At 36.2% G+C, this 17,625-nt stretch overlaps 1 protein-coding gene across 1 annotated transcript in view; it reads left to right on the forward strand.

Annotated features, from left to right (window-relative positions):
* LOC103464376 (A-type voltage-gated potassium channel KCND3-like) overlaps positions 1 to 17,625 on the forward strand; it is an 82,866-nt gene that overhangs the window by 38,228 nt on the left and 27,013 nt on the right. The window lies entirely within an intron of this gene.

Consider the following 17,625-nt stretch of genomic DNA (forward strand, 5'->3'; position numbering starts at 1 on the left):
TATAGCAACAGTTTTTATTATTACCAAATAATCATTTTTGTTTGCGTGCTTTGTTTATGCTAATGCCTTTACTGTCAATGCTCCAATACTTTGTTGTTTAGGCCTTTGTGGTTTCCCATTGTAGTGCAAACCTGAGGGTATTTATTATAACATTTAAACTACAATTAAGGTAAGATAATTTTATTTATATAACACATTTTCAGCAACAAGGCAATGCAAAGTGTTTTACAGTGTATTAGAAGAAGTTGCTTCTCTGAGAAATGTAACTTCACAGATGCTAAAATTCCACAGATATATGTTGGTATTAACAGAAGATGAATTGAATTCAGAAAAGAAGTGGACTGATTAAATTAAATTTAAGGAATTTTTAATTTTGACTTCTATGTCCTCTGTACATTATGTTCTCAGATCTATTTCCTTTTCCCTGTATCCAAGAAAAGAAAAGTTCATCCTGCGCTTTCCGCCCAATCCAGCTTTGATCTCCGGGCGCTGTGATGCTGGGTTTTCACACGTCCAGCAGTGGGAGAGGCACCACTAAGTGGCTGAATGTAATTGGTGGAGTCTGCAGTGCCTCCACTCGCGCTGCGTTCGATCTCACTCTTGACTGCTGACAGCTGGACACAAAAGACGCCCCCAGACAGCAAAACAAAGGTGATTTGTAGATTACAGAGGCTTGTTGCAGGTGAATTGCACTCAGTGCCAACATGTAGTGACAAAGGTTGAATGACTTATTTGATTTCAGTATTGTTCACGTGTCTATAGGTGGAAAACAAGTCAACAAACGCAACATTTAACAGCTGGTTATGTAAATCCACTTCACCAACATTAACAACTTTACATTGTGTTACTGGTTTTAAATTAGTGGTTTCCCACTTATTTAAATTAGATTTGAGTCACTTCTCTGGAGCACTTGTTAGTTATTCTGAGCTGCGATTGTTATACCAAAATTCTGAATTTACAACCTTAACTTCCCAGCCAATATACAATATTAAACAAAGAATTTGCCCTATCATCACGTTTTAAACTTTTGAGCTTAAAAAGCTCTTCTTTAAAATGGCAGTTTTACAAAACTACTTAGTGTTCAAAGGTGTAAAATAAGCTGCACATAATGTTAAAAATATTTGTCATGGTACAGAAGCAGTTTGATGAATTCTGATTTGAATGTAGCTATCATGAACATCTCAAATGTGCTTTCTTAGATTAAAATCTGTTAAATGTGAAGACTACAAGAGTTTATTTACTTTGAAAATCCCACTAAATACAGTTTCAAAATATTCAGATCATCCAGTCTAGGTAATATCACAAAGACCTACTTTATTTCTGGTGCTCGGTTTGAACTTCAGCAACAGACATTGAATGGTTTGAAAACAAGTGAAAGGTTTTCATTGTGTGTATGAATGGATGAATGACTGAAAGTGATGTAAAAAAAGAAGCACCTTGGAGTCCTTGGACTTGATAAAGAGCTATGTAAATGCAGGCCATTCACTATACATGCAATGAATGGTACATGGTATAGTTTTTCAACTTTTAAGTGTCTATTTTAGTCATTGTTGGATGTATTTAATTACTATAACCTGTACTAGGTTCATGGCTCCCAGAAACGCTGCACCAGTCAAGTGTAAGACCAGTTGTGTTGTTTTTCAGATCTAGCTTTCAGAAATCATCAACAACATTTTGGGACAAATACTTGTAACATTTCTTTACACCTGCATTAAGAGCACAAAATATATCTCTCCCTTTCTCTAAAGCACATCCTGCTCTCACCGACCACACCTACGTTTGGAAGTTAATCTTTCTGTACTCTGCGTACCGCTAAAGGTTGAGGTCATGCTGAAAGGTCGGGAGCTCGGGCCTCAAAGCCTGAGTGAAATGTGAGGGTATGTTGGGCTATAAACTCTCCTGCAGAGAACCACGGTGGGTGGAGGGCTTTGTATAGAACAAGCACGTTCTGTTCTCTCACACCAGCACCAGCACCGAGGAGATGAAAGCTGGGGGATGATAGAAGACACATCGAATGAGGGGGAGTGTGGAGCTTCAGAAGAATGGATAACGGCAACGTTTTGATGTGCCCTGCCTTTGGTTTTATTTTTAACTGTGAGGAAATGCCTTGCATACACATGTTCAACCTTTTCCTTATTTTGTTGAGACATTAAAATGCATTGATTTTTATTTTTTTTACTCTATTTAGGTCCCATGATTTCTCTGTTTGAATTCAGTAAAACTCCTATTATAGGACTGATTTACCACCATATTTTGTTATCTCTTCTCTTAGTTTTTTAACCTGACCAGTTTTACAGTTTGTGTACTCAACAGAATATTGGTCTAAACCTCAGCCATTTTTTCTTTTTTTGGCCTTTATCTGATAGTGAATTGACAGGAAGGTGGGTAATGAGAGAAGGGGGAAGACATGCAGTAAAGGTCACCAGGCTGGGAATCGAACCTGTGACAGCCATGGCAAAGACTAAGGCCTCCATATGTGGCTTGTGCTTAACCCCTGCGCCATAGCAGCCCCACCTCAGCCGTTTATAAAGATGACACCAAAGCTGTTTTGACACATAACGGAACATCAATTTTTTTTCAGTTGATGTTATAAAATGTATTTTAAGGACTTTGATAACTGTGTAAAAAATACTCAACAATTTCCTGGACAAATACACTCACCTGAAATGTACCTAGTTTTTAAACTGAATTACAGAAACAAATTGACCTTTTGATTGCATTCCATTTTATTGAGATGTACCTGCATTTCAAAGATTTTGCCACATAATAATAAATACCACAGTCTGAATTTTCTTCTTTTCTTTCATGTTCTTGGAGGCTAAATTCACCAAAGACTTATGAAATAGCATGGGACAAGTAAGTGCCTGTATTTGTTTGAACTGTGGATCAGATCATCTTTCCCTGTTGAGTCCTTCCCATTTCCATGTTATTACATACTGGTCACATTTCTTCTAGCAGATGGAGGGGCTTAAAGGAAAGACTGGGGGATTGAGTGATGAGACTGGGAGATAAAGAGACTGAAATGAAATACAAGGTGGGAGACAAAGTCAAGACATGGTAAAATTCACACAGCTGAATTTTCACATAACACCCTTAAAAGTGACTAAATTTCATTTAACCAAAAAAGGTAAATAGTAATTTCCTGTGACCGAGATTCCCTGCATTATCCCCCTCATTGAAAATGTCAAATATAATTTATTCAGGTAGCTCTGGGATGCTTAGCTGCCTAATATTTAAAACCTATCACATCTGCACAGCTGTTTGCTCCTGGCCAGCAGAGTAAATAGTGTTTGTTTAAAGTCTTAGCATGTAGAGCAATATGCACAAACAGAAATTAATAGTCTCTGAATTACTTAATGTAAACCTAAAATTGATAGCAAAGTTCATGTTCTGCTGTCACTGAGCTTGCTTATGTTTTTCTTCTATATCTAAGAAATATCAGCTGAAAAAAGTCATGTTGTTGCACTAATGTAGGTGTTTTTCCCATTTTTCATTCAAGAAAGGTCTGAACGTCAACTTTTCTAATTCACGTTTTCTAAGAGAAACTTGTAATTTTGTCATTTGTTTTGGCCATGAAAGTGGAACTTGTTTTTAAAATGCTTTTCAAAGTGAAAATGTTTGATTTGAAGGATGAAAAACACGTTTTTGACTTTCCAACACCAATGAAACCTTCAGTGTTTATTATTTGGTTTAATTAAAAGTTTTCATAATTAATTCCTTTAATTTTAAAGAAAAGTGTTCCAATAGCTTTCTGACTAACTTTCTTTGAAAATCAGAAATCCTTCTCTTATACTGAAAATAATTTTGAAATTGAACAGTTTCTGCCTCAAATGGTGCACTGCTCAATCTCAAAATTCTGCATCCTCATAAATACGCTCTGCTCTTCCTAAAAATATATATTTCTACATTAAGATTTAACACGTCTTGCTCAGATATTTTCCCCAAATATTTTCCCCTTTCTCTCTCTGAATATTTTTTTAGCACTATAAAAACAAATGATTAAAATAACATCATTGCCTTTTTTGGGTGCACTTGTTTAACTCACCGACTTCTTAAACAGTGTGCATCAGTGTGCATGACTAGGTGTTTTATGCAAACATATTAATTACATGCAACATGTGTAACTTCTGGCAGCTGACAGTCTTAGGTGCTACCCATAAATAAATCCAGTAAGTGATGTAAACAGGAGGAAAGAATAGTTGTTTAAAAGGCATTTAAGTTAAGTGCATAGCTATAGTTTCAAGGTACAACACAAACATAATTTTAAGGGTAGATTTTACAATATTTGAGGTAGAAGTCTTAAAAGCTCAATATACCAACAAGGATCTTACTTTATTATCTGCTTGATCTACATTGTACAAAGTCTGAATAGAGGGATCTTCAGCCTTAACCCGAGGGGGAAATTGCTGCGGCTCAGTAGATTCCTATATGCGTACATAAATGAAATACTGAGAGAATAACATTATCTTAAAGACTCTAAGAACATGTTATTAGAGAAAGCCACTATCATTAAGGCTATGTGGGTGCACAGTTTTAGGTGTTGGAAGACTAACTCCAGTTTTCACGATCTATACAGGCTGTTAGGAAGCTGAGTTTGATGCCAACTTCACCTGTAGTGTTTGTCAGTCCAGCTGCATAAAATCCCTTTCTCTGGCAGAAATACATCACTGCAAAGAAGAAGAAATGTTATTCTGTACGAAGATTAGAAAACTTCTATATCACTGTGTCTCTGCTCTTAAAAACAAAACACAAGTGTAAGCTGACACGTCAGTGCACATCAGACAGACAGGACTGTGACAGTGATTGAAAGGTCTTTTTCCGCAGCTTTCTGAGCTTCGAACAGCGAATGGAGACAATTCAGAATGAAACCAGAGGGCGTTTCAGTGCTTTAGTGGCTGTAGGTGCTGCAGAGGTTGTCTGTGTGGTTGCAGCAGATGAGGATGCTAAGCAAGAAAAGGTTTAAAAATATTTAGCTCATTAGTTCTATCCAAACTCCCATCAGTCAGAGCTTTACCTTTGTACCTTTGATCACTTCAAAAACAATGCAGCAGAGCTTATAGGTGACATTAACACTCACAATAATCACACCTCATAATATAAAATAATGCACTGAGTTCGACTAATGAACTGATTCTCTTTTGGTCTTCACTTCAGACAAGAAGTGAAGCTTATTAATTTTAATTGTATTGATTTTGATCTTTAAAAAACCGAATGAAAGGACTTGAGCAAATTATATTAACTATAAGGTCAGGACAAAACTTACCAGGGGAAAGAAAAAGAGAGGAATAGTTGCAACACTGTTTCTAAAGTTTAAAAGTTTAAATCTCATACAGAAATCAGTGAAGGACATTTTCAGAAAAGAGAATGTGATGCAGTTTTTACCAACCTGAATGGTTCAGGTTGGTAAAAATATTCCCTTATATATATATATATATATATATATATATATATATATATATATATATATATATATATATATATATATAATATTTAGAAAAATTTTAAAAATAATAATTCTATCACATTCAAACTCCTCATCTCAAGGTTTTGTAGAGATGATTATTAAACAGTGACATTTAAAAAACTATGTTGGGATCCAGGCAAATTCAGCCATATTTGTGTAATTTCCACTGTTTCAGAATACTAATATGATTTTTATTTTTCATTTTTTGTTCACAGCCTCTGTTTTTCCTGAATGTTCAAAGTACGGAAGGAAACCGACTCTGTTTATTAGCCTTCCATAATTTAGTCAGCCTAGGGGTATGCTTTACTGAACCAATAAGGAAAATCAAAGTTCCTGTAGCTCAGATTCCCTAATTAGAAACATCAGAGGCAAGAAAGTCATTGGAGTTTTGAATGAGCTGAACGGATAGCTCAGGGTTAGGCATGTGTCTTTATTAAGCTGCAGTAGTAGAAAGCAGCTTAAAAATATAGCAGAGGAACACTGCTATTGATATCCTAGAAATATCTTTATATATATTAAGAAACAAACTTTTATACATTCTCTAGGGGGTAATGTGCTTTAGAAGTATTTTGGTTTGAAATGATGTATGATTTTTTTTTTCATAGTTTGGACCAAATTATGGAATTCAAAATTGAGAGGGTTATTAAATCTATTTTTAGCAGTAAAAAAAATCTATTTTTACTATTGTTTTATTATTTAATGGAACAAAAACAGTGGTTTTGTTCCATTAAACTGAACAAAACCACAGTTTGAAAAAATATTACTTAAAAACACCTTTTCTGTAGAGTCATTGTTTGATTGCTGTTCGTAATTAGCTGTGAATTGTCCCTTATAAAAAGTGGCAAAAGAGTGTATGCTGTTATCATTTAATTAGATTCCATCTTTCTCTCCAGACCTTAATTATATCTCATTAAAAGCAAATCTGTTCTGGCTTGCTGACTTTTGCTTGTGTGGCTTATAGAATAAAGAGTGTGTCCTAAAGAATCCTGTCGATAAGCTTGATTTTACCTGCAGGCCTCTTCAGTACTAAGATTACAGGTGAAGCATGGATGAGTCTGGTGGCCGCAGTGGCATAATAGGAGAATCATTTCAAGTGGGAGTGGACCCATTAGCTTCATGCCAAACCTCTGACCTTATGACACACTGATGGCAGCACTATCAGCGTTCTCAAGTCAAAGTGTGTCCTGGCTTGACTGGGGGCTTTCAAACAAAAGAAAAGGTCCACTCTCCAGCTGAACTGTTGTCAGCAGCTGTAACTTCCAATCAACATCCCCTTTGTACCAATAAATAGCCCTCAGCCACATAGGATGGTAATGGTAATGCATTTGTTGCTGCATTAGGGCACCTTTATGGGCAGAACTTCGGTCACCTCCAAATTGTGTTCAGGCCCAGCGGCACTGGTGGCTTGTACAGGGAAAAATATTGTGTGGCTTTCAGACTACTCTTTAAATCTACTATTTACTAATGTTAGGCTGTCAAAGAAAACCATAAAATTACATTTACTGCTGGAAAGAATAAGAGGAACAGGAAGGGAAGGAGTCAATTAGAAAGCAAAAGCAGGGGCTCATAAAACTTTAATATAAAGTTGAAGTCCTTGTTTTCTTAAAACTGACCTAATCACAATGCTGCAAAGTCATTTGTCCTTATTATAATTTGTTTATTGTGACAGGCGAACTAAATAAACTGACATTTTAGATTTCCTGGTCATGAAACTTGAAATACCAAGTAATCCACAAGGAGCATAACTTAGGATATTCAGTTATAAGATAAGAAAAAGTATTTTTTAGTTTATCATTTTAATACCACTGAGTATAGAGTTCCTCACCATGAATCACCAAACCTGCGCATGATGCTGAATAATGCAAGTTCAGATTTTGCCTATTGTGTCCAGAGAGAATCTGATCTTTATGATGGAGGTCTAGAAAACCGGCAAAAATGGGAGAGCTCTGCAGATTTAAATGGGTTCATTGAAACAAAGTGGCAACACTTTGATTGTTGTGTTCTAATTCATAGCGTTATCCTGTTGTGGTCTAAGTGAGTCATCCCAAGTCTCAGCCTCGTGAGTCGTGCCACTGTGGGAGAATGTGGCAAGATCATTAATGAGACTGCAGGAGAGCATCTTTTAAGGATTAGACAAGTGCAGGAAGTAAATGATTGCCTTCATGCTGAAGTACTTATTTTATTAATTCCCCATGATCCAGTCATGCTCTAACAGGCCATGAAGGTTGCGAAGAGATTAGAAAGGTGTTTTTATTTTATTGCATAGTGGTACTTTTAAGGTACTTTCTTAGAATACTTTTTATTAAAGCTGAATTCATCATTTCTGACCACAAGCAATAGAGTATAATAAAAAAAAAATCCCTAAATGTACCCATTCATCTTACATGTGTAAATAAATACCTAAAGTGCACAAGCCATCTTTCAGCTGTGGCTACATTTTTAATCATTTACTCAGTCAGGCAGGAAAATATATTTTCAGTAAAAAAGTCTTTGGAGGATGAGCATCTTGTGTGGTTTGAATTGTAGGTTATTCTGAATAAAAATGCATTTTTCTTGCGGTTCTGTGATGTATTAGGTTGCTTATTGCCCTTCACAGAAATAGAACAAATTAATATGAATTTCATGCCTTCCTGTGATTTAATTTTGTGTCATTATGTGTTATGATGAAATGAAGAAATGCTTTTGGTTAAGTTAAATATCCTCAAGTAAAAAAAAAAAAAAGTGGCACAATTTTTTTTTGTTTCTTTAAGGTAGAGTTCAGAGTGGTTGTTTGCCATAGCTGATTTTAGGATAACTGATTTACTAGTTTTAGTAAATAATCAAATGTATCTGCTGTTTTGGAGGTGCCATTACTTTATTTCTAGTCAACGTGTCCTTTCTGAATGACACCTGTACTGCAGGGTGAATTTTAGGCCAATTTTGCTCACCACGCTGCCTCACAAATATCACAACTAGCCTTTGCCATCCCTCCTGCCTTTGTGTGGACTCCTGAAGTGGGATGCCTCTCCTCTTGAGTGATACAACAGTAGCTCCTTGGGTCTCTTGAGTCTTTCAGGCAGCCTACTTTCTCACGTAACCTACTTAGGAGGCTTTTTAAAAAGATCCCAGAGAAAGCTTTTTCATTTCTTTTCTCATTTCATGCTTTCTAATGGAGCAAGATGGAAAGACAGCTGACTGGAGGATAAGGGGTATACAGTAAATATAGGTGGACACGTGTGCAGGATGTCAGCACAGGTGTGTGACTGGATTACCACTAAACTGTGTACTAACAAATTGAGGTCTGGAGTAAGCTGTTAAAAAGTTGAAATAGTGAGCAGGTGTTTCTCTCCATTTATAGTGTTTGTTCTACAAGATTAGTCATCACAAAAAATTCATACACACAGCATAGTTTTTACAATTCAAACTAAATTATACTTTCATAAAACATCACTTGAAACTTTTAACTGTTGTTCCATCATGTTTGATATTAAGCAATTAGCTTCATTTCCTACAACAGCCTGATTTTGAAATCATGGTTCTCAATACAAATTCAAAAAAGTTAATGTCATTTATACACAGCAACAACTGAGACACACTTCCCTATTGGTTGGAAGAGAGCAGCAGAGCAACAAACAGGAAACACTGGTACCAAATGCTGAGCACTGTGTGGTAAATTATTCCCAACAAGCCAAAACCAAACAATCGTTAAAGGCGTCATCACATAAAAGATAAGAAATGTCTTGTCTACACAGCAGAATTACTGAAATTCTGCTATGTAGATTTTATAACCATGATGAGCTTTAAAAAAAATCTAATTTTGTTTATGAAAGTGTAATTTAAAAAGCCCAAGACATGTAAATTAAAAATTGTTTGCTTCATTTATCAAAATTGACTGTAGATTTGGGTGGGTTAATGAGTGCAGGACAAGCTCGTTATGTGAATTATGGAGCCGAGTCTGTGCTGGTCAATCCTAGCATAAGAAAAAAAGTGAAACTGGAAAAACTGTCCTGTAATTATTGATTCCTTCAGTGGGCTTGCCCACAAAATTTGTAACATGGCAACATGGCAGTACAAAATATGCTAATTGACAATCACTACTCTCAGATTTTAAAGTGGTGTCATCACAACAAAAGATTATTCACACAAACACGTAGAAGACATGAAATACAGTTTCTCACATTTACAAAGTCTCTGCACAATTTTTTCCCAATCTTATTTTGATACCATGCTTGTTAAAAATAAGTACTGTAACAATTGCCTATTATGGATAAGGTCATGTCCCTCTTTGACAGCCTTTAAACCCATATCAATTCATCCTGCTGCAGAACATCACATTAATCATGTCAAATGCAAAATTGTGCAAAACTCCACTGACAAAATTATGTCACACACTTTTTGCACATTTTCTTCCAACTGATTCTACACAGACTCATCTCCACTTCAATGCCCCTGAAATGCTGCCTCACAGCCCCAATCTTCCTCTCACAGATCCAGCCGTCCAAAACAAATAAAATAGAAACAGTCTTCCGAGTCTTTCAATCTGAGTTTTAATTTCTTTAAAAATATGTGACTTTGTAGTTCAAGTGCCACAGAAAGTAATAACACATAGATGTGAAACACTGCTTGATAATAATCTCAGTTTTGCTAAAAAGCTTCAAAAGTCATGTGCCTTTTATTAAGGAGTGGCTTTCATCTGGTTGTTCTACCATACAGGCCTGATTGGTGGGTTGCTGCAGAGATGGTTGTCCCAGATTTGTGCCTGAAAACAATCCTGTCTCCATGATCTCCAGACAATTCCTTTGATTTCATGCTTGGTGTTTGCGATCTGACATGCACTGTCATCTGTGGGGTCTTTTAAAGGTGTGTGTCTTTGCAAATCTAGTCCAATCAGTTGCATTTGCCACAAGGGGAGTCAATTTAATTGCAGAAACATATCAAGGACAATCAGTGGAGATAGTTAAAGTTTGAGCTTCATTGCAAAGGTGGTGGATACTTACAAAATGTAGTTTTGTGGGTTTTGGAAAACACTCAATAATATTTTTTCCACATTGTCGTGGCATTTGTGAGTACAATTTTGGAGAAAGACATTGATCTGATACAATTTAGAATAAGGCTGTAAAGTAGCAAAATGTAGCTGGAGATAGGCACCGGCACCTCTCCCGACCCCACGAAGGGACAAGGGTGTAAAGAAAATGGATGGATGGATAGATGGAGTAGCAAAATGTGGAAAAGTGAAATGCTGTAAATACTTTCCAGATGCACTGTAATAAGACACAACATGCACGTTTTCACAGTCTGAGGAAGGCAGAGGAAATCCAAAATTAAGCAAGGACAAAATTTAAAAGTCTTCCTAGAGACTTCTGCTCAATTAAAATTCATACTGGATATATTATCTTTGTGAGATCATGGTGCAAATAATTGTACCACTGCAATGTCTGATGTTTGAAAAAATAATTGTAGATCAAAATTCCCTGCATGATCAACCAACCTATGAGGCCATTTTAAAGAAGGGCTGGCTCTGCTATCACATTAGGTTTAATTTGTAACCATGGTGAAATGCTTCTCTCAATAAATATCTCTGAGATCTGAGGGTACTTTAACATGTTGATATTGGATTGAGTGGGGTTAACTCTCAGAGCAGCTCTTTGTTTTTCTACCGCATATTCAAAGAATCACTTTTGTAAGAAAAATTATTCAATATGTTTTCCTTTTATAAATCTAAAATGCTTATCAATGGCGAGAAATAGTACTGCAGAAAGGACACTCTCCTTTTCTGCTTTGCAACTGGAATGGACTAGAGCTCAATTTAACCGTACTGGAGGAGTTCACATTTCTTAACTGGAGTAACACACAACACAGTTTTCTTAAAACGTTGTTCACTATCAATATTTTGACCTTCTAAATGCTCTTAAATTTGACCTACTTAAAAGAGAATTGAAGTAATTTGTTGACGTGATCCACTATCCAACTCCATAGTCAGTGCAGAGTTTGTAGCTGCAGTGCTGGAGCTCATTTACAGAATACCAGATTGGCCCATTAGGGAGAGAATGACAGGACAGGACTTCCTGCTTATTAATTGGCACATTTTCATTTCCTTGCCCCTGATATGACACAGGAGGCAAGTTCCCCAGATCATCTGCTAATTGTGTGGCATTCAGTCACATCATAGTTGGAGAAAATTCAAGCACAAACTATCAAGAACCTTAGCTCCTTCATTTTAGACACACCTCTGGTAATGGTGATTAAGGTCAATGGGAACAGAAACAGAATTGAAGTAGACATGAGAAACTAATTGGTTCTGGGTGAAATCTTTGACTGCAATTATGGCAGTCTTGTCCAACATAGAAACCCCCTGATGCCACATTCTCTGATGTTCACCGTGAGCATCAATCTGTAGCAGCTTGGCTGTGGAAAGATAATTTCTAACTGTGGAAGCATTCCTTGTGTGTATGAGCCAAAAGTAAAATAGAAATGTTATTCCTAATGTTCATCTAGCTGTGATTTGCAGCGTCATTGTGTATCGTGATTACATTTTAACTGTGATCTTGATAAACCAATACAGTCCATCATAGTTTCCCACTGCCTAGATATCAGGTTTCAACCAATGGCATAGTGGTAACACATGTGGTAAATGCCTTTCATGTTCACAAGCAAACAGAGACTTGTCTTGTTGAAAAAGATGAGCTATAAGGCCTGTTATCACAAACAAACAGCTGGAAAACCTTAATGGTGTTCCAGACACTGATCTTCTGCAAGCTAGAAAAAATGTGATCCTAAATGCCTTAATCATTTAGTATTGTCTAGTGACCAACTGCTTTTTCAAGCAGTCTGGCCAGAAATGAGACTTCTGGACTGGCAGGAAAACAGTAGAGTGGTGAAATATTTCTGGCAATCCTCAATAGTTATCTTTCAACTAGAACCTTCTGTCATCATGCCAAACAGTTTCACCCACCCTTTAGTGTCAAGTCCCTATTGAATACACTATGCATAAATGTAACATCTCTGACCAGTTTGATGTGAATGGCAGGCATCCAGGTGTTCTGCTTGTTTAACGACTTGGAACCCCATAAATGATCTGTCAGACTTTAAGGAAAACCTACGTAATAATTACCCTCCGTTAAGCTTTGAAAAGACGTGTTTGCATAATTTTACTTCACAACTTAGACTAGACTCCTGATTGAAGTCAATAGAAGGACATGTATCACTCTTATTTTCACGTCTCACTGATTACCAGTGAGTTTTTACCACTTGGTGTATAAATTAGGTGTTAACTTTCACAGCTTTTCATGGTCAAGTTCCTGATTATACATCAGACTTGTAAGTACTTACACAGAGACTCTGACCTTCCGGAGCTAGACTCGGTTCCTCAAACTGATTTTAAAACCCTTGGACATCGTTGCTTGAAAGCTAATCCACCTTAAATGTACAAACTTCTTCCCTAGTCTTTTTGCAATATCGACATAAATGGGCCTTTCAGAAAGCAGCAGACTTTTTGCTCTTTTTTCTGTCATTTTTATTCATGATCAGACAAGTTAGATTCCTTTTTGAAGAGAATATTCTACCTGAATTAAATGATAAAAGGAGATAACCATAATTATGATGTTTCACACAGAAATGATATAAAATATTGGCACACTGATGTATTAGCTTTTTATTAAAATATTGAGTCTTTGCAAGAATTTAATGAGTTTTTCTCCATATTTCATCATGAAATATTTCTAGCATTGAGAATGTTCATCATTAGGGTCTTATTAGCATGTCTGCTATTCCCTGTAGTCATACGATGTAGTTTACATTCTATTCACCATAAGGAAGATTGTGATTTAGAGCACAGTCATATGAATGATGTAGGGAAAGAAGCTCATTATTTTAGTGAGGTTTAGCATGGTTAGTACTTTGTCATGGTAGTGTTTTGTTTAATCACAGTCTGAAAAACTGTGATTTTTCAGTTTCTCTAGTGAGAAAAATGAGATATAAATCCTTTTGCATGGCCTACCAATAATATGCTATTGTTTTTGAATGTTCTGCTGCAAATGTCATTGCATCTCTGCAGCAGATTGGTACGCAAAAAACAAATATGAATTTCCTGTCACATCCTCAGGATGCTATGCTTCATTACTTCTGATGATTGTGTAGCTGAAATTGTCAATGAAACACATCTGAAAGAATGGAGAGACTCTATGAGGAAGCATGCGCAACCATGACTGGAAAGAGGTACAGAACAGAGAAGGATGATTCAGAGTTAGGCTCCATCTGGGAGGAGCGGAAATTGGAAATGCATGTACTTTTAATGTTCCTTTACTTCTCGAGTCAGCAGAGGGAAATGGAAAGCTTGTCAGATTCTGGTTCTGCTTGAGGTCTCCTCATGTTAGAAGGAAGTTTTCTTTACCGCCAACATATTTAGAAGAAAAGTTTGGAGGAAATTTTGACCAGCGTCCATGCACTGGTTTCTTTTGCAATTGTGAGAGACGTGTAGTGGCTTTCAAAAGTATTCATGTTTTTATATTTTTGTCATTCCAACACTAATGTGACCAACACAAAGCAGTATATAACTGGATTAGAAGAAAACGCATAACTGGTTTTCCAAATGAAAAACATATCAGTTTAAGCCAGAAAGGTCTATGTAACTGATGTTCGGACACCTTTTCTTTCAGTTGATTTTTTTCTCCCTGTCTTTGCCTTCATCTATCTTCCTTTTAACTTTTACCAAACTGAAGAAGAATTACATTTCCAAATAATAAAACTGCCATCCCTGTTCTTCCCTGAACAGATGGTGTATTACCTCCTTTCAAAAAGACCCGCTTTGATATTTTTCACCTTATCTGATCTTTCCAGTTGAGCTATGAATTGCTGCAACTCCTCCAGAGTTACCACAAGCCTCCTAGCTTCCTTTCTGGTTCAGGCTCTGTCTGCCACACCTGTTTCTGAGGGTCAAAACAATTCTGTAATATGCTTTCCATTTTCAGATGATGGATTTAACAGAGCCTTTTGAGATGTTCAGAGCTGGGAGATTGTTTTGTAACCCAACTGTCCTTCAAACCTCCCTAAAATAGGTGGACAATTCATTATGTAGGTGGCATCTGAAAGTAGTTGATTGCATAAGGATTTTGTGGTATTTTTATTTACAAATGTTGGAAAGCAAGTACTGCAATGGACTGGCGACTGGGTGTACCAATGAAGAAAGGCACTAGCCCCCTTTGCCACTCTGCAAGTGCAATTTTGGAGCATAATAAATTTGTTGATTTACTGAGTTTAGTCCCACAAACAGGCCTTATTTTTGCAGATAAGCCCTGGCATAACAATGTCTCACCAGGTGTATCCAGAGTCAGAAGAGGGCCAGGCTGGACTCACCGGCAGAAACTGTGGGTCATCCTGGTGTGTAGTGGAACAAATTGATTTCAAAACAAACTTCTGGGATGAGCTTGTAAGCTGGTGAGAAAAGACACTGAAATTGTCTCCTGCAGAGGCTGCTGACATCAAGGTTAAGCACTCTGATATGGAACAGTAGGAAACCATCATTGCTGGAGCACAACTGCAACCATTTTGAGTGAAAAACAACATAATTAGACAAGAGGGAAGACAAACAGGAGGTGTTCTGTGTGCATTTGGAGCTACTACTGTAGGTTTGAGATGAGACCAGTCTATTGCTGAGAATCACTCTTAAAAAAAACTGATCAGGCATGAAAAGTTGGTTTTAATGATCAGGGCCCTACTTGTCTGAAATAAAACTATATTGAGCTGTCTCTTTTACTCTTTGACCTTTTTGGTGATATGGAATTTCCTCTCCACTGCGTCCTCGAACAATGAGAATCTTGACAGGTAAAACCAATTCAGCAGTGACCGCTGAGCTTCTTAAAAGCTTCTACCTGCCCAGACAAGAGTTTTCTATTTTTAAGATGTTTTTTTTTTTTTTTTTGGCATAAAGCTCCACTGAATAAGCTGTATAATCGCTAGACTTCCAAGCCTCCTGTTTTCTCACCCCTTAGACTGAAGAAAGGAGGGATTATAACAAACACAGCCTTCTGTCCTCGCTTTGTAAATATTTGCAAGATAAATTATAGGCTGTTGCTCAAACTCTCTTTCCAAATGGATTTTTCATGCAAATGATGCAAATCATCATTACTTACATAAAGCAGTTAAATAGACCAAAAACTTAAGAGATCTTGCAACTTATCTTTCAATTCCTTACTCAAACTGAAAAAAGTCAGTTAAATATTACACTGTAAAATATAAAGTCTTGTTCAAAAACCACATTATTTCGATTTGACTTTTTGCCTGTTATCTTTTCTAATAGTCTTTGAATGTTGGGACAAATGTAACCATGGCTACACATAATAAACTGCATTTCTAACGTAAGTTGATTTTTTAATTGCCTGTTTGCTGCAGTTTATTCATACGTTGCAGTCTTTTTTCTCTATCATTACCTTGCACTAGCAAACCTGGAAAATTATTTTTGTGTCTTAATGCTTTAATATTAATTGACAATTTATGCTTTATTATAACACTTTTGAATGACATACTTTTACTGAACCTGTTACTTTCTTACTATATTCCACATATCTACACCTGACTGTAAATATGGACATAGTTGAAGACCAGGAAAAATATTGGGAATGCCAGTTCGTTTCAAGACATTAAGCAGGAATTATTATCTGTGATTACAGAGGACGTGTAAGAAAATCCAAAAATGACACATTAAACATGACTGTGAATTTAAAATGCTTGCAATGTAGGTTTGACGGACTGAGACTTTTCAGAGACTTACATCTTAAGGACAAACATTTAAATAAAGCCTGAAATGGTTTGTTTCTGTGTGAATTTGGGTGAAATTCAGACATTTTGTTTTTTACCTAAGTGAATTTCACAAAGGGGGACGTTTACCTAATTATTGGAGACTGTAAAAGTAATTTGAGATTTTAAACCGGTTACATCAGGTTGCTTTTTTTTTTTTTTTTTTTTTTTTACTTAGAAATTATATATTTTCATTGGTATATTTTGAAATCTGCTTAGTCTTACAAATTAATTTTAAAAACTTTATTAATTAATCTTCATGGGATTTAAATTCTCTGTAGGAGAAATTGTTGCAAACATATTTTAAAAAACAGGTTTTGCCACATTATTCCAAAAATACTTCTATTACAGGCAACTGTGAAAAGAAAACAATATTGACAGTGTACATTGAAAACAGTCATTGCTGCTATAATGTTAATTTGTTTTGCAATTAATAGTGTATTGGTACTCCAACAACAATCATAGACCAAGAAGGCACCCTGAAGTCAAAATTTAGACTAAGAAATTTGACTTCAGTCATATTCACTGTCCAGTATGGCTGCTGAACATAAAATACATAACGAAAGTTGCAGCTATACCTTCTATTTTGCACGTCTCCACTGACACATATTCTGATGCTCAATCTTCTACCTGTGAATGTGGTTCTTTAGTGGTTAAATGCATTAAAATAGGGGAAAAACATTTATATTCGTCATAGTAGTTTGCACCAAAATTAGCAAATTCAACAGGTTTCTCTGAAAGCATGCTCTAGATAGGAGTAATATCATCTCCAGATCTTAGTTCCTACTTCTGTGAGATATAAAATGCAAGTTATTAACATCTATGGTGGTGCACGTACAACAACCTACCAAACAATCTGTTTTAACACTGATTATTATGCATGGCTTTAATTGTTGCATCTTATTAAAAAGTTGAAAGAATCTCATACTATTAGTTACCTCAGTAAGATTAACCATTTAAGCTGTTGGCAAATGTAAAGCAAGCAAATCATTATGTTAAAACATTAGAATTTATGTTTCCGTTTATTTATTGAAATCTTTACAGTCCCTTTATGCATTTCTTTGACTTCATGTGATGGAAATGTATCAAGTGCATTTTTTTACCCTCCCCACACCAAACCAAAGGGACATCTCCTATATTCTTTGAGGAAATTTTTGATATAGCAGAAAGGCTGTTCGCTTCCAGCAGCAGTGACTCAGAAAACTGAAGTTTTATTATGAAGCGATGGCGATGTGACCACGGGGTTAGTTGTTATTGTTGCTGACTCCTGACTCCAGGCTGCCAGATGATGAGACAAATGATTCCACGGTTTGCTCTCTTCTCTGTCAGCTGATGAAAGATGACATTCTCTACGATGTCTCCATGGCTTTTTCATTGTAATAATGTTTGAC

Source organism: Poecilia reticulata, chromosome 5 (genome assembly GCF_904066995.2).
Source record: "Poecilia reticulata chromosome 5, P_reticulata-male-v2, whole genome shotgun sequence".
Lineage (NCBI taxonomy): Eukaryota > Metazoa > Chordata > Actinopteri > Cyprinodontiformes > Poeciliidae > Poecilia > Poecilia reticulata.